General features: G+C 40.3%; 1 protein-coding gene and 1 pseudogene across 4 annotated transcripts in view; both read left to right on the top strand.

Annotated features, from left to right (window-relative positions):
* The first annotated feature begins 12,592 nt into the window (after positions 1–12,592).
* TNFRSF19 (TNF receptor superfamily member 19) overlaps positions 12,593–26,706 on the top strand; it is a 115,340-nt gene continuing 101,226 nt past the window's right edge. The window contains exon 1 of one of the 3 annotated variants that reach the window (XM_079779240.1): positions 12,593–12,624. The gene's annotated coding sequence lies outside the window, so the exon portion shown is untranslated. Of the gene's footprint in view, positions 12,625–12,968; positions 13,063–26,706 lie in introns of those variants that run through there. The other 2 variants (XM_079779237.1, XM_079779238.1) reach the window with 2 other exon arrangements.
* Positions 22,523–24,149, top strand: LOC307104366 (phospholipid scramblase 3-like; annotated as a pseudogene). Its single transcript has 2 exons — positions 22,523–23,041; positions 23,405–24,149. The product of its transcript is annotated as a phospholipid scramblase 3-like (transcript).

The raw sequence follows: 26,706 nt of genomic DNA, 5'->3' as shown, positions 1-26,706 counted from the left end.
AGAAAATGTATATTCTGCTGCATTGTGGTGAAATGTTCTATAAATGTCTATTAAATCCATCTGATCCAGTGTGTCCTTTAGAATGTCTGTTTCCTTGTTAAGTTTTTGTCTGGAAGACTTATCCAGTGAAGTCAGAGGTGTGTTAAAGTCCCCTTCTATGACTGTATTGTTGTCAATCTCTCCGTAAAAGTCCTCTAGAAGTTTCTTATTTATAATTGTACCTATGTTGGGTGCCTATATGTTTATCAAGGTTATATCCTCTTTTTGGATCTAACCCTTAAGTATTATGTAGTGACCTTTGTTGACTCTTGTGATGGCCTTCATTTTAAAGTCTATGTTGTCAGATATGAGTATTGTTACCCCAGCTTTTTTTTCTTTTCCATTTGCATGGAAAACTTTTTTCCATCCCTTCACTTTCATCCTGTGTATGTCTTTTGTTTTGAGGTGGGTCTCTTGTAGACAGCATATAGTTGGGTCATGTTTTTGTATCCATGCAGCTACCCTACCCCTTTTGATTGGGGCATTTAATCCATTTACATTTATGGTTATTATTGAGAGGTACTTATTTATAGCCATTTTAATCCTGTATGGCTAGGTTTCTCTCTCTGTTTCTTCTTCTCAGCAATCCTTTACAAGCAATCCCTTTAGCATTTCTTGTAATGCTAGCTTGGTGGTGATGAACTCCTTTAGCCTTTTTTTTTTGGTATGGGAATCTCTTTATTTGACTGTCTATTTTGAATAATAGCCTTGCTGGATATAGTAATCTTGGTCTCAGATCCTTGCTTTCCATTACATTAAGTACTTCATGCCATTCCCTTCTGGCCTGTAGAGTTTCTGATGAGAAATCAGGTGCTAGCCTTATGAGAACTCCTTTGTAGGTAACAGTCTTTTTTTTCTCTTGCTGCCTTTAAGATTCTCTTTGTCTTTTAACTTTTGGCATTTTAATTATGATGCGTCTGGGCATGGGTCTGTTTGGGTTATTCTTGTTTGGGGTTCTCTGTGCCTCCTGAACTTGTGTGACTTTTTCTTTTACCAGGTTAGGGAAGTTTTCTGCCATCATTTCTTCAAACACCTTCTCTATTCCTTTCTCCCTTTCTGACTTTTCTGGCACACCTGCTATTCTAATATTGCTATGTTTCACGTTGCCCCTCAGCTCCCTGTCCTTCTGTTTTTTAATTGTTTTTTCTTTTTGGTTCTCTGATTGAGTGATATTTTCAATTCTGTCTTCTAATTCACTGATTCGAAACTCAGCTTCCCCTAATCTGCTGTGTGTTCCTTCCAATGTGTTCTTTATTTGTGTTATGTCATTCTTTATCTCAGACTGTTCTTTTTTCATAGTTACTATATCTTTTTCATACTGTTGAGTATTTTCACCATCATTACTCTGAACTTTAAGATAAATTATCTGAAATTTAAGATAAATTTCTTATCTCTGCTTCATTTATCTCTTCTTCTGGAGAATTCTCTAGTTCTTTCATTTGAGGGTTGTTTCTTTGTCTCCTCATTTTTGTTGTCTGTTTGGATTTGTGACTATGCTTTAGGTAGATCCTCTACACCTCTCAATCTCTAGTGTAGGACAGTGTTAAAGGCTGTTTCTGACAAATTGGATCAGGCAAAGACTCAAAGCCTCCAGAGACCACCTCTTTCTACAGACTAATAGGATTTCTACTTGAATTGCCCCCAGGCAATCATCCTCAGGTGTAGCCAGAGTTTTTCAACAGGGTGAGTCAGTTGCTTCTGCCTGGAGGCTAATTTTTACTTTTAATCTCTTAAATGGCCTCAGGGCAAGGTGTTTTCCAATAGGGTGTGTTACTGTCTTCCCCCAGGCAAGGCAAATGTCTATGTGGGAAAGATGCCCTCCACTGCATGAGGGAATGACTCAGCCCAGGAAACTTGGGGTATCTGCCTTCTGAGTTTTATCCCCTGAAGTCCCTAGTCCTGGGTTCTGCTCTCACAGCTCCAGTCCACTTCACCCTCCCTCTGCCAGAGCACAAGGTGGGAGGCACCACAGGGAATTTTTGTGTGTTAGTCCTTCAAGAGGGTGCCCAAACTTTCAGCTGAAACTCCTTAGTAGACAGCACCCCTCTGCTTTTCACAGCTAGATGTTATGTGGGTATCCTCCTCAGATTTGGTGCTCTCTACTGGAAAACTTGGGGATTAGATCCCAGAGTTCTCAGTGGCAACCCCCACCCACAGCTGAGATATCTCTCCAAGACCTCAGTTGTTTTCTGTGGATCCCTGGCCAGCCCTTTCCTGCCTCAGCCCCACCTACCAGTCTCTATGCGGTCTCCACCTTTGGTCTTCAGGGTTCTCTCTTGTGAGTTTTCCATTGATTATTCAAGAAGCCTTTCCATATTTCAGTTGTAATTTCAGCTTGCTCCTGGGTGCATGTCTGTGCAGCATCCACCTACTCTGCCACCATTTTAAATCTCGAATTTTATTTTTCAAACTTCGTAGGACAAGAATCCATGAGGAGAGTCTGAGCTTGCCATTTGGGGTTTCAGTAACTTCATTGTCAATAAAGCCCATTTTTAAATCACTGATTGTGGTTGTGTATGTATGTATCTACTGAATTAATTTGTTGTTGCTGTTTTACCAGAATCAGAACCACAGCATTGCAGATAGTTTTAACAGATTCTCTACAGATGGGTCAACCACTTTGAAGCCTCTTGAATTTGACAGATTATTTAAAAGACTAATGGCTCTATTGTCCTTAATTATGGATGAATATTTCTAATTTCCAATTTTACATGAGGGAATTTAAAATTTGAAGCTAACAGTGCTATAGCACACAATGTAGAATACATAAAAGGCTTTAAAAATTAAGTAGTGATATCATTAAAATTAACTTTATTGCTCTGATAATAGAAAACACACAATCTTTTAATTAGACTCATGGTACAATAACATATTTTTAAGTCATAAAAAAAGATAACAATAATTAACAAAAATTGAAATAATGTAATTTATAATATTTAAGCTTATATTTTTAATATAAAGAAAATCTGAATAAGTGTTAACTATTTGGAAATGGTGAAATTCTTTCTTAAACCACATGTGGGTCAAAGAAAAAATCTAAACCAAATATTTAGAAAATAATGATTATTAAAACACTATAGAATTCAAAGAACTTCTGGTTTTGGCTTAGAAGTCAATGGAAAGAGCTTAGAATTCATGAATCCTATCCTCACAAGAAGAAAAAAAAGTTGAAAAACTGAAAATTAAGGATTTTTCTAGATCTGTCAGAATATTAAGGTCACAGGTCAAACTGTCATCCCAAATTCTGGAGAGATGGGCAAATACAGGTAATCAAAACAAAGATCTGATTACTTGAAGCAGAAACCACAGGAGCTAGTAGCTGTTAGAAACACATGATAATTTTGATGAATTCCTGGAAGCTGAGTGTTGACTTGTGTGAGAATTAAAAACTCCTAGGAGCTCAGTTTTAGTGGGACCACCACACTTATATTTTACCTCCAGGAACTCTGCTAGGTTCTCACAATGATGATCAGAGAAAAAGAAAACCTTGTATTTTGGGTAGAGGAAGGAGAAAAGTAACCATTTTAAAATATGCTCAGAATAGTCTCCCTAACAAAAACCTGCCCTCCAAAGGAAATTGCTTTACCAGAGACTTATCTGATCTTGAAGAAGAACAACAAATCAACCATAGTCCCCTCTAGTATTCATGCCTGTAAAAGACTAGGAAAGGTTAAGAAATGCTTCACAACTTATGGACTCAGGCTCACTGCAAGACTTGGGTTTAATCATAAGATCATAGAAAGCTTCCCTTCCCCAAAATCTTGCCACCACGTTCAAAGGGCTTAAGTAAAACAACAATGGATTACATTGAGAGGAGTATAAGACACAGATTCTATTTAAGAATTTCTTAGGGCCGAAACCAGTTTGGCTCAGTGGATAGAGCATCGGCCTGCGGACTCAAGGGTCCCAGGTTTGATTCCGGTCAAGGGCATGTACCTTGGTTGCGGGCACATCCCCAGTAGGGGGTGTGCAAGAGGCAGCTAATCGATGTTTCTCATCAATGTTTCTAACTCTCTATCACTCTCTCTTCCTCTCTGTAAAAACTCAATAAAATATATTAAAAAAAAAAAAAGAATTTCTTAGGGAAATCCAATTGACACTGTTGTAATTAACTATTTTTTATCTAGAGGCCCGGTGCACAAATTATGCACATTGAAGGAAATTAATTAGAATAAATATTTTCATATTGCTATTCATCCTTTCTCTATAATAAAAGTGTCAATCAAATTTACAATTTACAATGACAGATGGAAACACATGTGTGCAATTTGTGCCAGCAGGAGCTTTACCAGTATATGTATTGCTTATGCACAAGTCAACTTAGCCTTTTATATATATGGAATAAACTTGCTTAATTAGATCTGTTTTCTGATTTAGCTAAACTTTTCCAGCTCAGTGAAGCACCCCAACTTCTCTTTCAGTAACTGTCAGCAACACAGCAGTAAATATCAACACGAAGCAGATTATTATTGTAGATCATGCAGGGAGAACAAAGGGTAAAATATTTAACTGCAGCAGTGTTTGACTATATTCTGCGCAGTGAGAAAACCTGAAGTCATTTTCAAGGTCCACCATTTCTCACTTCTTTTCAGTCGGGTCAAATTTCTAAGCTTTCTAAATCCCCATTTTCCAGCTAATGAAAAGAAAATAGGATTCCACTGAGTCTCCTATTTACCTACTCCAGGACTTCTGTGATGATCAAATGAGATGAGGCATGGGAAAACACTTCACAGACATGTAGTTAAAGTGTAAAATGTTTCCACCTGGCTATAAAGCAAGTTGTGTTCCTGGGCTGAAGAAACTCCAAAAAGGCTAGTTGCTAGGGAGAGGAAGCTGGGCATTGCTATGTGACGTCATTACTTGGTGCCCACAGCCACCATTTCCAGGCTGGGCTGGGCTGGGCTGTGGGCCGCATTTTGAGCCATGGGGTCTTGGCAGTGTTAGCTGCGATTTAGTGGGCTGTCGCTCCACAGTGGTGGCAGGGCCTGTGTCCCACTTGGGGGAAACCAAGTATTGCTTTGTCGGCACCAGGTCTGCAGTGCTGTTTCTCTGTAAATGGCCAGTGCGCATCATGGCAGCTCCTGCATTGAGCATCGGCCCCCTAGTGGTCAGTGTGCATCATAGTGACTGGTCAGACAGTTGGACACTTAACATATTAGCCTTTTATATAGATAGATAATAGAAAAGGAGCAAAGAGAAGACCAGACATTATAAACATAGCCATTTTGGCAACTTCATCAAGAAGCTGCAACTTTACACTCCCTAGGGAACCACCAGTCCATTCCCTGCAAATCACTGGTTGATGGGACTGGACAAAGGGCAGATGGATGCATGCACAGTAAAGTTGGTGCCTGTCAGTGAAACCTGGGAAGAGAGGTCATTGGCTAGAGGGGGTAGGGTCACTGCAATCCACAAAAATTTAGAAATACATAATCCCAGACAAAGAAATTCTCACTCTCTTGGCTCTCTTGGCTCATGTGGCTGTCTTGCACTTGCCCTTGTTCCCTCTGTAGCCATTTGGCCCTGCAGACCCCACACACAATGGACTACAGCTGTAAACACAAACTAGGCTAAGCTAGCCTGTTGTTGGATTGGACTATGCCAACATGGAATGGAAACTCTGAGCAACAGCTTGAATCCTACCTCTTCTGAAAGCAATATGGGACTTCTTTTTTGGAAGGATGAAGAGAAATAGGACCTTGGAAACTAAGGAGTTTAATTCCACAGAAATAAAGCTTTCTCCTATATTTCATCCACCCATGCGAGTATCAGAAAATTCATTTTCTCATGACATCACAAGAAACCCATATCCCCCAGCAACAGGTGGGGATAAGGAGCATTCTCCACCAATAACACAATGACAACAGGGAAGAAAAACAAAACATGGGAACTGTAGGATATGGAAACTTCTGGCACCTACAGCTACAGCATTAAACACAGGCTAGATCCTAGCCAGATTAGCATAACACTAGCTTAGCATCACATAGGAGATTTACTTCACACCAAAGTTTGATTACCTCATACATCATGCCTCACTTTCATCAAAAAATTACAAGGCATGGCAAAAGGTGAGACAAAACACAGTCTGCAGAGACAAAGCAAGCATCAGAATCAGACTCATATATGATACAGATTTTAGAATTATCACATAGGGAATTTAAAATAACTATGACTAATATATAGGGTTGGGCAAAAGTAGGCTTACAGTTATAATACAATTAAATAATACTATAATTAATAAATAATAATACAAGAATAAGCTGAATTGTGTACTCACAACTATATATCTACTTTTGCCCACCCCTGTATTAAGGGCTTTGATGGGAAAAGTAGACAATATGATAGAACAGATGAGTAATATAAGCAGAGAGATGCAAATTCTAAGAAAGAATGAAAAAAAATGTTATAAATAAAAAACACTGTAACAGAAATGAAAAACACCTTTGATAGGTTCATCAGTAAACTGGACACAGTGAAATAAAGAATCAGGGAAAAAATATCAATAAAAACTTCCCAAACTAAAATTCAAAGAATTAAGAAAAAAAAATGTGAGACAGTTAGAAAAGTTGTGATATACAAGTAATCATAATGACAAGAGGAGAAGAAAGGAGCAGGAGCTGAAGAAATATTTGAAATAATAATGGCTGATAATATTCCAAAATTAATGACAAACATTAAACCACTGACCCAGGAAGCATAGAGAATAGCAACAAAAATAAATACTAACACATCTATGCCTAGGCATTTGATATTTAAGCTACATATTTAAGCTAAAACCAAAGACAAATATAAAATCTTGAAAGTCTAAAGAAGAATAAATTTACCTATTCAAAATAAGAATAAGAATATTAGACTTCTCATAAGAAACTATGCCCGGCCAGTGTGGCTCAGTGGTTGATTGTTGACCCATGTACCTGGAGGTCACTGGTTTGATTCCTGGTCAGGGCATATGCCCAGATTGGGGGCTCGATCCCCAGTGGGGTTGTGCGCAGCAGGCAGCCAATCGATGTTTCTCTCTCATCCATGTTTCTCTCTCTCTATCCCTCTCTCTTTCTCTCTCTCTAAAAATCAACAAAATAAATTAAAAAAAAAAAAACTATGAAGGCAAAAAGAAAGTGAGATTAAATATTTAAAGTGTTGGGGGAAAAACTTTGTTATCATTGTAATTAGCTAGTTTATTAATATTAATAACAGGAAAAGAACAAAGAGAAGGCCAGACATTATAAACATGGTCATGTGGGCAGTTTCACCAGGAACCACTGGTCCATTCCCTGCAGATCAATGGGGGAAGGAATCGAACAAAGTGGGAGATGGGCATACGTGCAGTGAAGTCCGGTTAATATAGGAAAGGTACCTGTCTGTCAGTCTAGCCTGGGAAAAACATTATTGGTTAGAAGGGTGAAGCCACTGCAAGTGTACAAAATCTTGGAAGAGTGAAATCTCCAGAGAAAAAGTTTCCTCTCTTGCCCTTTATTCGCCCTTTCTCGCTCTTGCTCCATGACCTGCAATTGCACCATGCTCTCACCTGCAGTGTGGCCTTAAGCAGCCATTCGGCCCAAGGCCATGCAAACTTCACACGCAGGATGCTGGACTGGACTATATATTTTAATATGGAGCAGAAATTTTAGGCAGTGGCCTTAATTCTAGCCCTGGTAAAGACAAGATTGAACTTTTTGTATGGTGGGGAAAAAGAGATGGGATCTTAGAGGGGAATCCCCTTAATTTTACATAAGCAATAAAGATTTCTACAAAATACCATCCTCCCATGGGGGCCTCAAGAAATTCTTTTGCCTGAGGCCCTTCCAGAACTCTACTTCCACCAATCACAACTGCACCAATCTAGAATTATGTATCTGTATCTGGAAAAATTACCCTCCCAAAGTGAGAAAGAGATAAATACTTCCTCAGGCAAATGTAAACCAAAGGAATTTGTTGCCAGCAGAGCTGCCTGGCAAGAAACATTAAAAGAAGTTCTTTAGAGAAAAAGAAAATGATAGAGGTTAAACACTTAGATCTGCATAGAGGAAGAGTGAGTAAATGAAGCTAAAATAAAATCTTTAATTTTTCTTATCCTTAATTGATCTAATAGATCACTGTTTGAAGTAGTAATAGCAACAATGTGTTGGGTGATTAAAGCATATGGGTACCTGAAGTAAATGACAGTAATGTTCTAAGACAGTGGTCGGCAAACCGCGGCTCGCGAGCCACATGCGGCTCTTTGGCCCCTTGACTGTGGCTCTTCCACAAAATACCACGTGCGGGCGCGCAAGTACAGTGCGATTGAAACTTCGTGGCCCATGCGCAGAAGTCGGTTTTCGGCCTGGGCGAGTCTATTTTGAAGAAGTGGTTCTAACGCCGAGCCACACTCAAGGGGCCAAAGAGCCGCGTGTGGCTCGCGAGCCGCAGTTTGCCGAGCGCTGCTTTAAGAGATGGGAGAGAGGAATAGGAATGCTTGGTTATAAGGTACCAGTACTTCCCATGAAGCAGTGTAACGTTATGTGAAAGTAGATTTAAATTAGTTTTTAGTAGTTGCACTCGAGTTTTCCATACACATTTACAAGTAATCAGCAGATTGGAAAGGAAGAAATTAAAATTTCTTTGTTCACAGATGGCATGATTATAAACAATCCCAAAGAAATGACCCTCCAAGTTGAACAAATTGATCCAAAGAATTGACTGAAACACTCCTGGAGCCAATAAGTGATAACAGTAAGATTACAGGATATAAGGTTAATATACAAAACACTATTGTTTTCCTATATATGAACATTGTACAATTGAAACTTGAAATTACAAACACAATATCATTTATATTAACACCCATCAGAAAAAAGCTAAAATAATTAGGTATAACTTTTTTCAATGTGTAAGATATATATGAGAAAAACTATAAAGTACTGTTGAAAGAAGTCAAATAAGATCTAAATAAATGGAAAGCTGTTTCCATGTCCTTGGATAGGAAGATTAGCTATTGCTAAGATGTTAATTTTTCCCAATGTGTTCTATAGGTTCAATGCAATCTCAATCAAAATCCAGTGAATAATACATGACATTATTAATTTGTTAATATCTACAGAACCGTACAACACAAAGTGTGAACTTTAGTATAAACTAAGGACTTCAACTAATAATAATATATTACTATTGGTTCATTAATTATTATAAATATACCACACAAATGAAAGATGTTAATAATAAGGTAAATTGTATATAGAGTACAAGGGGTATATGGAAAATATATTTACTAGCTGCCTCCTGCACACTCCCTACTGGGTATGTGCCGGCAACCAAGGTACATGCACTTGACCAGAATTGAACCTGGGACTCTTGAGTCCGCAGGCCGACGCTCTATCCACTGAGCCAAACTGGTCAGGGCTTACCTTCTTTTTTAAAGCTGAGTAATATTCCATTACATATATCCATTTTCTTTATCAACTCATCCATCTAAGGACACTTAGGTTGTTTCTATATATTGGCTATTGTAAATAATTCTGCAGTGAACATGGAGGTGCATTTGCTTTGAATAAATACCCGGGAGTGGGATTGCTTGAAGCTCTCTATGTACATTTATATTCTCAACAACATTAACAAGGTAGATGTTGTTTTCTGCTAGTAGTTTAGGAAAATGAAGCTAAATGAGATTAAGTAGTTTGCCCCAATTGTCCAAGCTGTTATTACATTTCAAATAATGAGAGATATTTAAACCCAGGCCTTTCTGACTCGAGTGTCCCTGCTCTTTTCTTTACAGTGAACTACTTCACACATACAAAAGTGTGTAAATGAAATAAATTCCAAAATTATTCCTCCCAACTTATATAAAAGGTTGCGCTTATTCTGATATAATCAGGGATGTATTCTATGAACAGAAACTTTAGAAAAGATGATACTACAAAAGAGTGCTAGGTAACTCCAAGAACTTTGAAACTTAATGGAAAAAATATTATGAATTACCTGAACATATATCTCACAATCATAGGAGTTTATGTGATTTGTCTGTCAAGAAAGTGTGCTTCAGATGTTGTAAAGAAAATAACACTCAGTGGGGGTACATGAGACACCCCTCAAGAACCTCAGTAAGCCCCTTTGTTCTTGGATATGAACAATTGATTTTTCCTCAGTCTTAAGTGCAATGAAATGCAACCTTGAGCTCTACAGATCAGATTGCTGCCTGGCCCTATTACACACCAGTTGGCTGAAATGCAAGGAGGAGTTTTAAAAGCCACGTATATTATACTATGCCATGGCCCTAGAAATCGTCAATAAAGTACTATAACTTCATATAGGAATATTTAACTTCATAGTAGCATATTTCTTATCACCATAGCTTCAGATTCAATTTCACTAATCTAAGCTTCCTGGAGGGCAAAGAGGAAAGTTTTGAATCAGCTTCCCTTCATGATGCTGTTTAGCAATAACAATGGTCCAGTCCACATGTCCAGAATGAAGGGAGCTCAGTGGGATGGGGCACAGCACTAATGATCTGGGGTCAGAAGGTCATTGCTCATTCTAAGGGGCCTTTAGCCACACTCTGCTCTTGGCGACAGATGGGGCCCTTACCTCAGTCACTTTTCTTCTCACACCTGGGGGGTACTTGGCCACAGAAGGATCAATTCAAAATAATTTTCAGTGACTTGGTGAATATAGTCTTCCATTGGAGGTAATATTGCATTGCTAGACAAATTTTGAACTGTAAATCTTCCTTGGTGAGGTTTGTATAAATTGAGGATCGTTCGACTGATTCTCATTAAAGTCCTGCTTCCAAATGCCTCCTATAAGCTCCCAAGGGAACTTTAAGAATCCTAAATCAGCCCCTCACCTATTTCTACTGATATTGAACTCTATCAAGGCATTAGGATTTACTTCCTTATGCAAATAACCTTACAGAGCATCTAGTTGTTGAACATCTATGATTTAATATGTCAATATATCAGGAAACTTTATTCCTGGGTGCAGTTTGATGGAGTACGGATTTCATGCTGGGCTAACTCAGAGAAGAAATGGACAAATGCCCACTTGGAAATATTTTGTCCTTTTAAATATATATATATATATATATTTTGTATTCAAAGGAAATGTTATATGTAGGCCGGGTATCACAGGAGCTTCCCTAGTCTACTCTCAGGAAGTCATGGAGAACCACACCTGCACTTCAAGTACTAGGCTCTGGTAGAAAAATTATAAAAGAAATCTTGAAAAATAAACATGACTATTTAAGTGTTATACTGAACTCAATAACTTCAAAGCAAATATTTTGCTATTAAAATTTGCTCAGGAATCATAGAAGTCTGGAAATAAACACATCATGAACTACATTTTCAAATATCATATCAGAAAAAATTGGACAAGGCCAATTAGAGAGGGGAGTACAGATTTCTTTTTATATAAAAATGATTAAATTCTACTGTCTTCTGTTTTGGAAAAATAATTTTGTTTAACTGACCTTCTAAAAGTTGGCAAGTTTCCATTGCAAAACAGAAAGTTTTCCTTCATTCCGTGAAAGTGGTCTGGAATTCAGAAATGCACTGTATCCTGGATTGTAATGAAGATGAAATTTCTTATTATCTTCTATTTTGGTAAATACTAAAAATAATTCTATTTTATTGAACTGCCATTGTTAAGAAACAGTAGTAAAAAATGCTAAATAATGGGTAATAGGTTTAATTTTAGATTATGGAGAATTAGCCTACTGTGATGATTTTTAGTGAGTTAAAAGCTCAAATTATTGAGTTAGGAGAATTAGCTCTAAAAGGTAAGGGACACAGCTTTGGAGTAAGCACAGGGGTAGTACCTTTCCTGTACATAATTCTTTTCTTTTGTAAACTTTAAAATGCTCACAGGGGTTAATGAAGTATACCTATTTAAGAACTACGTGTTTTAAAATCTAATTTTCAGAATCCCAAACTAAGACCTAGACTAAGATTAAGTCTCTGCCCAAGGGCTTATGTGAGAAAGTGGCAGATATCAGTCACTGATTAATTGTTTGTTACCTGCCCATTAATTACTTTAATTAAAACATTGCTGTTTAATTGGCAGTCGATTCTAATAATTTAAGTTTCAAGGAAAAGACAGTTTATTTAAAATCCTTAAAAACTTGTCACATTGAAAACAAAAACACATTTTTAAAAATATCTTTTCCAACTGGCAGTGCCCCTAGGTTTTCCTGGAATGGTCTTAGAGTGATATTTAATTATTCTGAATATTTGACAGTCTTTGTAAAAAAAAAAAAAGTGATTTTTTTTTTTTAAATTTTTATGTCAATTAAATGCTGCCATTTGGAACCTGGATGGATCAGGGATCTTATCATACTGGAATCATCCAGCAGCAATTGACTTTTCCAACTGGGAAGCAGATAACAGAAATTGTCCTGCCGGAGGCACAATAGTCTAAAATCAGGCAAACTCTGGCTTCTCTTGAGCTGTACTCCCCCACAGGCTGAATTATAACTCTCCTACCAGTCCCACGGCGCTGAATGATGTCATGGGATCTGCAGTTCAGCGAGATGAAAGGGATAAAGCAGAACCCGCTGGCACTAGGCAGCTTCCAGCACACAATCCACAACACAGCTTGGGAACCGAAAAGGCTATGGTAAGGATCCAGCCACTCAGCCCAAGCTTGGGAGAGCCGCGGTATTGCCTTCTTGAAAAAAAAAAAAAAAAGAGAGGTGGGGGGGTGGGGGGAAGAAAACGACGTGATCCATGTTAAACAAAAGAGTTTGTGGACTAAGAGGCGGGAGGGTGACTACCTGCTGAAAGTGAACTTTCTTGATATCCCTGCTTATATATAAATTTAGCTCTGCCTTTGATGTTCTGCAACTGATCACAGATCAGATTACGGGCATTTCATCTCCCTGCTCCCTGCCTTTGATCTGCATGGTTAATTTTATTTTCCTGGATTTGAAGTTTCGTCTGGGCTTGTGCTGACACACAGTTTTGGGAAGGTAGAAGCATTTGGCACAGCAGTGCTGCCAAGGAGAAGTTAAGTTGCCGGAAGGGTGAGTACTGGAAAGAGTTCAGCACGTTGCAGGTACAGCATTTTATATTTTCTTGTAGCTTTCACTTCACCTTTTCTGTGTGTTCTAAGAAAAAGATGGTTTTATTCAATTAAAAACAAGCATTTCTGTGTTTGACTACTACATTATGCTCTATATCTGTGTCAGAGTAAATATGATACTGGATGCCATGTTAGTAGTTTGTACAAAAGGGTTTGCAATCTTCCATGCAAATTTTACTTGGGAATGAGTTGTTCAAACCAGACAAAAAAAGAAGAGTGCTAACTTTAGCACACAGCCCATGCTCCAGAGCCGGAGGTCTGTGAGCTATACTTGCTCTAGGTATTTACAGGTTACTTTTCTTAGTAAACAGGCAGTGGGACCTTACTTAATGCCAATGTTTTCTTATATTAAAGAGGACAGCACATCTCTGGCACTATTGTTTCTGTAGTTTATTTATTCTCTCATCTCCAAGATGTAAACCTATCAAATACATTTCTCTATGCAGTTTGAATCGTCAAGGAAATCATTGAAAAGGCATTCAAACATGATTACAGCTTTTTATGTGTAAAACTAAAGAATTTTAAAACAGTGAAGGTAAATTGGGGTTAAGTTTGGTTTAAAAATCCTGTAGGGCTATTCTGTAACCTTTGAAAACAGCACATGCCATATTTACTAGAACATTTACAAGTTTAATATTCTTAAATTAACATTTATGTTAAGTGTATAGTGACAGCTATTGTAAGTTACAATTGGCCAACCTTTTATGAAAACTATCTGAGTAATCTACAGTTATTATGTTACATTAAGTTTTTACTTAGTTTATATTCAACATGGCAAAACCAAAATATATTGGTGTGCTAAATTTGAAAGTTAACTGTTGTGGATTTGTTTTTTTTGTCAATTCAGTAACCTACCACGCTCCCCCCTCCCCGCGGCCCCCCCCCCCCACTCATAAAATCTTTACATTGGGGTGCAAGAAATTAATACAGTAAAAACATAAGAGTTCGATGTTCAGGTCAGTTTATTTTAATGTTCTAGTCCAAAATTTACTAGGGTAAAATATTTAATGATCATCACAACCAACAGTCTATTTTATGCTCTGTGAACCACAAAGAAATTATAAGTGAAAAGACCAGTCATCCTTTAATCTGAAATTCTGATGAAACAGGAAGTCTATTCTTTCTTTTTTATTTATTTATGGATTTTAGAGAGAGAGAGAAGAAGGGAGGGAGGGAGAAAGGAAGATGGCAAGAGACATCGATTTTTGTTGTTCCACTTATTTTTGCATTCATTGGTTGTTTCTTACATGTGCCCTGACTAGGGATTGAACTTTCAACCTTGGCATATTGGGATGCTCTAATCAGTTTAGCTACCCGGACAGGGCAGGAAAGGTCTAATGAGGCTCATTACATATGTAATTAATTTTCAGAACCAATTAATTAAATTACTTTCTAAACTTTCCTTCTGATATTAGGAGGCTGATTAGCACTGTTTGCCTAATTTTAAAACATTGATAGCTGTTTAGTGGAGATTATTTTAAACCATACTAAACTGACTATATTTTTTCAATGTGTCAGTAGCAATTGAATCTAAAAGACTAAACTGCTGTTTATATAGTCATGCCAAGAGAGGTATTTAAGTTTTTGTTTTACTGACAGTGTAACAAAACATGTTAACAATATCCTGGATTATCATTTTAGGTTGATATTTTTTTTCATTTGTTTGCTTCAAAAGTTCTCTTTATATCACAAAAACAGTATTAATGCTCACATTCAGATAAAGAAAATTAAACTTTTAAAGTAATGAATGACTGGAGAAGATGCCTAAAGAAAGAGTGTGCTTAGGAACTTGATAATTTAATTCAGATTTGGGATTTTAAAAACTTTTAAATGACTATTTATTCTTGTTACTAGGTTCATGTCAACAAATGCAGACTGTACACAGCACAAAACAAAAGGCAGAATTAGCAATTATCTGATTAATTTAGACTTTGTAGAAAACTAACTTGGGTCAGTCAAGTCCCTGAATTAATTCAGTTAATTGTTTATTTCTTGTATCTTTGTTGAGAAATGAAACAGATTCTATTTGATTTTAAAGGAAAGATGGCTATTGCTGAATGTGAGGTACAATCTCAAAGGCATTTCTTAAATGCCACACGATGCCCTTGATCGTATTTTAAGTAGATACACTCCATAGTATTTCTACTGAAGGAAACCCTTATGTTACATTTTTCAAAGCACTTTCCTATCTATTGCTTCAATGAAAGCTTTGTTACTGCAGAAAGTCCAACTCTTCAAAAGACTTTTATTTCTAGTCATGATTGTGTCACTGATTAGCTATGTATCGTTAAAAGAATCACTTTACTAATCATTTTTCTCATGGGTGAAATGAGGGCATTGATCAGATCATCCTCGTAAAATAAGCAGGGTGCAATTTTTAAAAATATACTTTTATTGATTTCAGAGAGAAAGGAAAGGGAGAGAGAGATAGAAACATCAATGATGAGAGAGAATCCTTGATCAGCTGCCTCCTGCAGGCCCCCTACTGGGGATCAAGCCTGAAACCCTAACAAGTGTGTGTGTGTTTTTTTAAATAAGTCTTTATTGTTCAGATTATTACAGTTGTTCCTCTTTTGTCCCCCCCCCCCAATAGCTCACCTCCACCCAGTTCCCACCCCACCCCATGCCCTTATCGCCTCCTCCCCACTGTCCTCGTCCATAGGTGTATGATTTTTGTCTATCTCTCCTGCACCCCCACACCCCCTTCCCCCCAGAATTGTCAGTCCACTCCCTTTCTATGCCCCTGATTCTATTATATTCACCAGTTTATTCTGTTCATCAGATTTTTTATTCACTTGATTTTTAGATTCACTTGTTGATAGATATGTATTTGTTGTCACTTTGTTGTTCATAATTTTTATCTTTACTTTTTCTTCTTCTTCCTCTTCTTAAAGAATACCCTTCAGCATTTCATATAATACTGGTTTGGTGGTGATTAACTCCTTTAGCTTTGTCTTATCTATGAAGCTCTTTATCGGACCTTCAATTCTAAATTATAGCTTTGCTGAGTAGAGTAATCTGGGTTGTAGTTTCTTGCTATTCATCACTTTGAATATTTCTTGCCACTCCCTTCTGGCCTGCATAGTTTCTGTTGAGAAATCAGCTGACAGTCGTATGGGTACTCCCTTGTAGGTAACTAACTGTTTTTCTCTTGCTGCTTTTAAGATTCTCTCTTTGTCTTTTGCCCTTGGCATTTTAATTATGATGTGTCTTGGTGTGGTCCTCTTTGGATTCCTCTTGTTTGGGGTTCTCTGCACTTCCTGGACTTGTAAGTCTATTTCTTTCACCAGGTAGGGGAAGTTTTCTGTCATTATTTCTTCAAATAGGTTTTCAATATCTTGCTCTCTCTCTTCTTCTGGCACCCCCATAATTCTGATGTTGGTATGCTTGAAGTTTTCCCAGAGGCTTTTTACACTATCTTCATATTTTTGGATTCTTGTTTTCTTTTTGCTTTTCCGGTCCCCAGAGTCTTGCCCGGAACTGGAGTTCAGAGCAATCGGGTGATTGTATCTCCCTCCCCATTGAGAAAAACAACAGCACACCCAGTTGCCAGCTCGTATCACGCACACTTCCACACCTCCACACCTCTGCACTTCCTATCAGTCTCAATGCACTTTTTTCTTTCCTTCTAGTTGTAGAACTTTCACTCAGCCAGCTTTCCCATGGTTCTGGATGATATTTGTTTTGTCTTTTAGTTGTAGTTTTGATGTGGTTGTGAGAGGCAGCAAGTACAGGTGTTTACCTATGCCGCCATCTTGGTTGTTCCCAACAAGTGCTCTTGACCAGAATAAAACCAAGGACCCTTTAGTCTGCAGGTCAGTGCTCTATGCATTGAGCCAAACCAGCTAGGGCCAGGGTGGAATATTTATAGCCATTTCACAGATGAGGAAACTGAGACTAGAGAAAAGTAACTTGACTATCTTAACTAAGGTCGTATGCTAGTTTTGCAAATCCAGTGTTCTTTCTTGTTCAACATTGATAGTCCATTTTCCAACAACTGCTAAAACAAATTCACTGGGTAGCTGATCAGAGAACAGTATTAGTTTGAATCATAGAGCTAGCCACTTCCTATTACAATACTCTTTTTAGTCTATTTTTTCCATAATAGATATGCCAATCAACTGGGTTAGTCTGGTTATTTCCCAACTGCTCCTTTTGCTTCTGTATTTCTAAGTAGTCTAAACACAATTATTGCTACACACAATTTACTATAACATTTAAAATAATTTCCCCCCAAATTTAATATATCAATACAATATGGAATTATTTGTGTGTATATGTGTATACAAGTTTGGCATTATATAAGCACATCTTTTCGTGTTTCCAAGGAATTGAAGATGTCAGTAGGGTCCATGAAAAGTTAAATTGTGAATTAAAGGTTGTTACTCCACAAGAGAGATCTCCAGTGGGATCTGTGAGATTTCGGTTTGCAAATTCAACATGGGTTTTACATGATATGTGTTCCATATTACTTTTGTGGTCCAGACATGAAGTTATATATGGATTTGTGATTACATTAAGAATCCTTGAATATCTTTGCATTAACTTTCTGTGTGTTTTTTTTCTTGGGAAAAATGAATATATTTCTTGTGAATAAACTTATGTATTGACTGTAAATTGTACACATATACACTGCTCTTGAGGCCAAATAGATGTCTGTCAGTCATGTTTTATCACTGTCATAAAGGTTTCATATAAAGCTTTATAGATGATTACTTAGTAATGTTCATTAATATTAATTAATTCATCAGTTATTAATTAATTCAGTAATATTTATTGATTACTTGTGTGCCAGGAACTCCAACAGTATTTTTTAAAACACTATCTCATTTAAATGTACAATTAGGTTTGTCATGCCCATTAGACAAATGAGGAAAGTGAATCTCAGAGGGGTCAAATAACATGTGCAAGATCACAGGGCTCATTAAATGGTAGCACTAGAGTATATCTGGGTTCTTTTGTTCTAGGGCTAAGCAGTTAATTCTTTCTGTTATAAGAATTAAATAGAGCTGAATTTAACTGTTAGCAAACATTGTAGCCAAAATTTTGGCTAAAAATGGGTTCTGTGTTTTTTTCTTTCTTTTGATATATTTTATGAGAGCTATTAGAAGCTTTTGCTAGAGTTGTATATCAGTTGGCATAGGATTTTCAGCTATAAATAACCTCAAGATATAATCTATTCCTTCTCTCTTTCCGAACTGGACCAAACTCAAACATCCACATTTGGTTTGGTCAGACGCCCCTTTGATTGACGGGCCAGTCCAAGGCACCCTGGAAAAATTAATAATTTGATGCCCCTTTAAAGAGTAATTCTTTAAAAATTTGTCAGCCCAATTTAGAAGAATGGGCAATGAAAGGAGAGCAAAAAGAGACTCCCTTGTGGCTATGCTTAATTTATCTTCTACTGTCAAAAGCCATTCAGCTTTGACTCCAAATCTACCCACTTGCTGAAATCACCACTCAGAAGTTACCAAATTTCACATCCTTAGATTGAGAAGTACTTTAACACCATTCACTGTGATTTAACTTTGCTCTTTGGTGAGAAGGGTGAGGTGTGGGTGTTGAGCAAATTATCAAACATTACTTCCAACATAAACTACCCTCTCTCTGAGATGAGTTATGATAAGTACAGCTTTCTTCATCTTGTTAAATGTCTCTAATACTTTGGTAGCCCCGTGACCTAGCCTCACAGGCTGCTGCCCAGTGAGCCTGGTTTTTAATTCAGCCATATGCAGAGGAGTTAACCATATTTATCTGAAGGAGAGAGGACAGTCAGTGGCCCATTTTTTCTCTCATTAAACATATGAAAAGAGTCTGGCCAGCAGAGGTGTCATAAACTCACAAAGATCAGTGCAATTGCTACAACTTACAACAACTTTGTTCTATAAATGTCATGAGTTTAACATTAGAAAAACTAAATAAATAGCCTCCTTGGCCTTTTCATGTTTATTGTTTTATGCACTAGCAGTATAGTGAAGATTATATTAGCATTCAGGGAGCCTGGATTGTTATTTTAGCTTTATTATTAACTTGGTGTATGATCTTGAGCAAGTCACTCAACATTTGCCCCCAACCCTGCACTGATAGTCTATAATTGGCAGCAAGGGGTATTGGGAATTATTTAAATCCTGGGTCTTGGTTAATTTTTTCCCTTATTTTCTTAACTATATTTGATTTTTAAAAATTTATTGATTGAGTTTAGAGAAAGAGAGTGGGGGGCAGAGAGAAATATCAATTTGTTGTTCCACTTATTTATGCATTCATTGGTTGATTCTTATATATGCCCTGACCACTGAGTGAACCAAATTTTTGGCATATTGGGACAAAGTTCTAACTAACTGTGCCAGTGCACCGCTGTGCCTCCACTCCAGCCGGGGCCTGCAGGACACACTGTGGAGCGTGGCGGGTGGAGCCTCTCAGGTGACAGGGAAGGTAGGTGTCCTGATTACCAGGGCCTTTAACTATATTTGGCAAATTTTATTATACTTTGAGATTCCTACCCCATTCATTAATTCATTCAACAAATTGTCGAGTACCTACTAGGTACAGTCACTGTGACCTAAGAGACAAAATTCAGAATTTTAAAAATATATATTTTATTGATTTTTTACAGAGAGGAAGGAAGAGGAAAGGGAGTTAGAAACATCGATGAGAGAGAAACATCTATCAGCTGCCTCCTGCACATTCCCTACTGGGTATGTGCCCACAACCAAGGTACATGCCCTTGATTGGAATTGAACCTGGGACCCTTGAGTCCGCAGGCCGACACTCTATCCACTGAGCCAAACCAGTTAGGCCAAAAATCAGAATTTTTATGTGGCTTTCATTCTATTCCATTTTCCCCAGGAATAATAATTTACACTAGGATTTACTAGGAAGTCAAATAGTTTTCCATTAACTTTTCTTCCAGTGAGCTAGCTTATCACTGAAACTATTTTTCAAGAAGTTTTCTAGCCCTAACTGGTTTGGCTCAGTGGCTAGAGTGTCGGCCTGCGGACTCAAGGGTCCCAGGTTCGATTCTGTTCAAGGGCATGTACCTTGGTTGCGGGCACATCCCCAGCAGAAGGTGTGCAGGAGGCAGCTGATCGATGTTTCTCTCTCATCGACGTTTCTAATTCTCTATCCCTCTCCCTTGTCTCTGTAAAAAATCAATAAAATATATTTTTTTTAAAAAAGAATTTTTCTTCTTCATTAGTTCAACTTTTGTGGGGAAAATATTCTAAACTAGAGGCTCGGTGCACGAATTCGTGCACCAGTGGGGTCCCTTGGCCTGGCCTGCGGGATCGATTGAAACCAGCTCTCCAACATCCCACGGGGAGTCCCGGATTTCGAGAGGGCTCAGGCCAGGCCGAGGGACCCCATCAGTGTACGATTGGGGCCAGGGAGGGACGTAGGAGGTTGGCCAGCCGAGGGAGACTGCAGGAAGGCTCCAGGGCATATCCGGCCCATCTCAATAGTCCAGATCGGCTGGACCCCAGCAGCAAGCTAACCTACCAGTAGGAGCATCTGCCCCCTGGTGGTCAGTGCACGTCATAGCAATCGGTTGAGGGACCTTAGCATATCATTAGCATATTATGCTTTAATTGGTTGAACGGATGACTGGACAACCAGATACTTAGCATATTAGGCTTTTATTATATAGGATAAACATAATGCCTTAGCTTAGATATTGGTAAAACTAACTTCAGAAATACCAACCCTAAAGCAACAGCACCTCTACCAAGATCCATGTAACAATTTGGTTTTTACAGTAAAAATTTCAACCCATTATTAATAGTCAGTGTTTTAAAGGGAGAAAAATGCTTGCAGCCCCAATTCTAACCATCAGTTTCATTCTGAATGAGCCCAGGGATCATACAGTTCTTTTTGTACCACTGCTGGTGCTTAATTGTGGGCCTGGATTCTCCTTCAGATACTGTCTCCAGATCATATATACTTTCAAAGTGAGGTAAAGTGGGGAGTATATATTAACTTAACATGCTTTTCTTTAGAGAATAAGATTTATTTAATAGCTAGAGCACAGAGGTTCAATGATCTTTGTCCCTACTGTGAAATATCATTTTTATTACCATTTATATACTGATGCTAGGCACTGTCTGCCCTACAAAAGGTATGCTGCTGCTAATATTGACTGGCATCGAGTGAGCACTTACTATGTGACAGGCATTAGGTTAAGTGATCTCAATACCTTATCTTATTTAATAACCACCAATGAAACCACTCATTTTACAGTTGAAGAAATGGAAATTTAGGGAGGTTAAGTAACTTTTCCAAGGGTATGCAACTAGTGAATGGCAAATTAAGATCTAAGGCTAGATTATCTGATGCCAAAGCCTGTGTGTGTTCGCAATAGGGTCTCTCTCCACAGTGAGCTAACAAGCTTACTGGGAAGATCAATCACATACCCAGGAAATGATGCAAGAACTACATCCTGTGTCACTGGCTCTAAGGACAAAAGGTGGCCATAGAAGAAAGGACATTTGGCTAAAGTCTAAGAGGTGGTTCCTGAGCTGGCAGAGTAACATTTGTTGAATATTTATGAGAATGTTTGATACTATCAGAGATACAAGTTTGAACAAGATATAGCCCTTCTCTGAAAGTAGAACTCCTATTAATTCCTTGAGGAAGAAATCTCAGTCACATATGAGAGAATGCGGCAAGTACTACCCTTCTAATAAGAAGGCCACAAACCTTGGAGACTGGTCAGAGTTGCGACTTTTAAGTTGGTCGTGAGAGTCAGATAAGTAAGGCTTCAGAGAGGTGAGGGAAATAGGTGGATATGAAGAGGAAGCTTAGAGAGGAAAGAGAAGGGCAAGTTCAAGGTACTTTGAGTCAAGGCACGCAGACCAGTTTGGTCAGAATCCTAATATATATAAAAACCCAGGTGCTGTCATGACCGGGAGGGACGACCGAACACCAGGCTAGGGAACTGAGGGACAGGAGCTGACCAATCGGTGGCAGTGGTGACTGGCGAATTGCTGGAAGGCAGACCTCTTGGTCCCTCTTCCAGGCCCTCAGACGCCAATCAATCGGTGGTGGAGGCGGGCAGATCTGGGGACTGGCTCCCTTAGTAGTCCTGTAGGTTCAATCTCCAGAGGACAGGCCAGGCACCAATGGACCAGTGCTACCGGCAAGATCCCAACAGCGCTGCCGGCCTCCTGGAACTCGGCCTCAGGCACTGAGGCCGCTTCCCCTCCCTCGACGCTCCACAAGGAAGAAAGGATAGTGCCAGCAGTGCCGGGGTGACCTGCAGTGACTGCTCTCCCCATGCTTCCTCCAGGTCACTCAGCCCGCCCTGCTCCAGATGAAGTGTGATCACTGCACACAGAAGAAATGTAGTAAAAAAACAAAAACCGATGACCAAGGGCCTGCCTCCACGAGCTCTCGGGAGCCTCTGAGCGCTGGGCACCCCGACTATTTTAGGGGCTTCAGGTGAGCAGGAGACACAGAGGGGTCAGGAAACCGCCCTGGAGGTGGGGCCGTCAGTCTGATTGCGGATCCATCTGTCCTGCCATCTGCCAACAGCTGCCTCCGAGGAGAATGGCAGAACAAAGGGAGGGGGCGGTTCTGCAAACCCCAGAGGGAATCCAGGGTCCCAGGTACTCTGCCCCACCGCTGACACTTTCGGTTTCTCCCTGAGTCAGAGGTGCCACTTGAGAGACCCTGGGCGGGTGCCTGGCGCAGCCACCTCTCCACGTTTGCCTTTTCGTCTTTGTGTCTGTCTCTGTGTCTGTCAGGCTGTCCCCGAGCTTGCCTCCACTTCTAGAACTAAGCTTTGGTACAGCGACAACCCGCGAACCTCATCCCTTTCCTATGGCAGGATACTTGCCCCCCACAGGCTACACCTCTTCACCCGCTCCTCCCTACCCTGTGACCGCTGGGTACCTGGAGCAGGTGCAGCATCCTGGGCCCGGATCAGTGCCAGTGCCCTGCAATAGGGTCTCTCTCCACAGTGAGCTAACAAGCTTACTGGGAAGATCAATCACATACCCAGGAAATGATGCAAGAACTACATCATGTGTCATTGGCTCTAAGGACAAAAGGTGGCCATAGAAGAAAGGACATTTGGCTAAAGTCTAAGAGGTGGTTCCCGAGCTGGCAGAGTAACATTTGTTGAATATTTATGAGAATGTTTGATACTATCAGAGATACAAGTTTGAACAAGATATAGCCCTTCTCTGAAAGTAGAACTCCTATTAATTCCTTGAGAAAGAAATCTCAGTCACATATGAGAGAATGCGGCAAGTACTATCATTCTAATAAAAAGGCCACAAACCTTGGAGACTGGTGAGAGTTGTGACTTTTAAGTTGTGACTTTACGTGCCTGCCCCTGTGCCCGGCTTCGCTCTCTTCCCCTCACCCAGCCCCAGTGCCCTGGGCCTGCTGTCTCCCTCTTGCCACTGCCCAGGGTGCCTTCTGGCCTCGAATTCTTGGTGCTGATTGATCAGATCCTGATTCACCAGAGGGCTGCGTGAGTGGAAACGCTCCTAGGCTGGGAGACATGTAACCGGTATGAACTGCGCTCAGGGGCTGGACAGCCCTGGGTCAGGCGGCTGAAGAGAGCAACTGCTGTGCACGTCTGTGCTGCGGTATGGCCGGCCCCTTTGCGTCCATCTGGTGGACTCCGGGGATCGAGAGATAGAAGTACAGTCGCCACCAGGCACCACCATTGGCCATGTGCTGCAGACCTGGCATCCCTCCCTCCCCAAGTTCTCCATTCAAGATGCCGATCGCCATAGGATCCTGCGAGTGGTGGGGCCCTGCCGGACCTGTGGCTGTGGCAGACACCAACTTTGAGGTGAAGACTCCGGATGAGTCCCGCAGTGTGGGCCGCATCAGCAAGCAGTGGGGAGGGGTGGGGGCGGGGGAGGCTGCTCCAAGAAGCCCTCCCGGATGCAGATGACTTTGGCTTGCAGTTCCCACTGGATCTGGACGTGAGAGTGAAGGGTGTACTGCTGGGAGCCACGTTCCTCATCGACTACATGTTCTTCGAGAAGCGAGGAGGCACTGCACCCTCTGCCATCACCAGTTAGACAGCATCTCAGGGTGAGGACCATCACCTCAGCCAGAACTCAAGATGGTCACCTGGCCTGGCCTGGCCCCTCCTCAGAGGCAGCCCTTTCCTCCATGTGCACTGCAGAGGACAGACAGGGGTGCCTAAGAGGCTGGGACCATGGTGCCCCATCCCTACTCTACTCACCTGGTCTCCTTCACCCGTGGCCCCCACAGAAGGGTGTGTATGAGAGCCCTTCCCCTTACCTCTCACCTCTGTCTCCGCCAGCCCTCAGCACACAGGCATATCGGCTTTCAAACGTGCCCTACTCACTTCCTCTCACCCCCTTCCAGGGCCTCTGCTCTGGATGGGGCCTTTGGAATCCAGGGCTCTGGGGTTTTACAACAGAGCTGGGGTGGGAAAGGGTAAACAGCACCAGAGATGGCTGATATGGCCACCCACCTCTGCCTCAGCTTGACCAATCAGTTCAGCCTCAGAACGTGGCACTCAGAGGGGATCCCTACTTCCCCAGCAACGGCTCTAGGGCTTCGGCCCCAGTGCCAACCTCCTCTCCCCCTTGGCCCTCACCGCAGCTGGTGCTTGCTGCAGCTCCGTGTGCCTTACTTAACCACCCCGTCCTTCCCTGTTCCTACAAAGGAGGCTGCATCTTTGTATGTTATATTCATAGAAACTTTGTAATATTTTGGAAAAAACAAAACAAAAACAATGACCAAGAGAATGCCACAGTCAATGTCCAGAGTCTGACTCAGGAGAATGGAGAGAAGGGAGAATTCCATAAGTTGGCCAATGCCAAGATATTTCTGAGTGACTGCCTGGCATGTGTCAGTTGTGTGACCGCAGAGGAAGGAGTTTAAGTTTCTCAGCAGTGGTAAGGAGCAGCGAGCAGGCGGGCAGTAAGGAGCGAGGGGTTCCAGACTGTGAGAGGGATTTCCAACTGTTGGCTTAGGCCTGTTCCGGGGAATGGGCCTAAGCCAGCAGGCGGACATCCCCTGAGGGGTCCCGGACTGAGAGAGGGTGCAGGTGGGGCTGATGGACCCCCTACCCCCAAGTGCATGAATTTCATGCACCGGGCCTCTAGTATCTGTAATAATAAAAGCGTAATATGCTAATTAGACCAAACAGCTGAACGACCTTCCAGACGAAGCTGGGGTTGTGAGGGCCAAGCCCCTTGCACAAATTTTGTGCATCAGGCCTCTAGTAAAGAATATAAAGTCTAGAGAAGAGAAGAAAGGTAAGGCTGAAAATATGGGTGGAGTCCAAACCTGGAAACCTCTGAATCCTGATTCAAGGAATATAGAAGCCATTCTTTACAATAAGGAATGTTAATAATTTTACTGGATAGTGACAGTAATGGCAGGGAGGTTGAAATAAGTCCACTGGACAAAACAGCAAGGAGAAAGGTCTAACAATATTCAAACCCTGTAGGGGCAATATTGAAGTGAAAGGTGGGGAGGGCCTGTACCTTGGTGGAAGTGGTGAGACCAAGAGAAAAAGAGAAAGAAGGGGTGAATGAAGGGAAATGTGGTAATTCAGCCTAACAAATTACTGAGTATCCTACGTGCTAGCTAGGCTATGAGATATTAAGAAAAGATTTGTCCTCAGGAGATTGAAGTCTAGTTGGAGAGAGGAAACCAGACAAACAGATAACTTCAATATAATAAGGAGCATGTTAATGCAGGACACTGAATCTTTAGTAGTACTAGGTAACAGCTACCAGGGCAGGGAAATGTGTACTTGCTTTGAGGTTCAAATAAGCTAGTGTATATCATTTGTAAATCATTGACAAATAAGTCATTATTTGATTTCTATTCTGACCATGTTAAGATTTGAAGTAGACAATTTTGATGTGTAATACTTGGGATGATAATATTTTAATGTATTTTTCACAAGTAACTGGTACAGCACTACAGTGTTCTCAGTATGGATCAGGAGTTGTGGTTATCAGTAATTAAGTCTAATAACATTCATTCATTCAACAAATATTTATTGAGAGGCCTGTATGGGCCTTGGGGTATATAAAACATAGATTTGGTTTCATCCAGAAAGACTTGCAGTCGTGTGGGAAAAACAAAACCAACACATAAGTCATCCCCAGTATCTTGGGTTTGAAAGTATTGGTCTATTTATTCACTCACTGAAGAGATAAAACAATAATTACTTATATGTCCATAGCTTTCTACTGCTGCAAAAGTACTTTTATTACATACATAATTCTTTCACTCCTTCCAACAAATCTGCAAAGTGGGTACCCTCTCTGCTTCATATGTTATCAAATTGAAGTTCAGAAGTGTCAAAACCTTATCCAAAGCACTAATGAAAGCATGGAGGCCAGTCTCTACATCACCAGTGACTCTGAGTTTATTCAGTGATCCTGAGAGTTGGACTGAGCTGGTCTTGGCGTGGACACAGTTAACTAGCGCAAACACCCTGAAAGGGTGTTGGGTGAACATCTGCTGGAAAAATCCATCCATGAATGAATGAGGCGGCTGTTGGTGAGCTAGGCCATCGTGATCTTGATAGACCAGAGCACATGTGCCACACCGTTTTCCAGGGGCCTCTGCTCCTTAGGCTGAAGCGGGCTTGGGTAGAAGGTGACCCGCAAG

Source organism: Cnephaeus nilssonii (genome assembly GCF_951640355.1).
Source record: "Cnephaeus nilssonii genome assembly, chromosome: 8".
NCBI classification, from domain to species: Eukaryota; Metazoa; Chordata; class Mammalia; order Chiroptera; family Vespertilionidae; genus Cnephaeus; species Cnephaeus nilssonii.
Note: the sequence above shows the minus strand (reverse complement) of the source record. Positions and strands in the feature narration are given on the sequence as shown.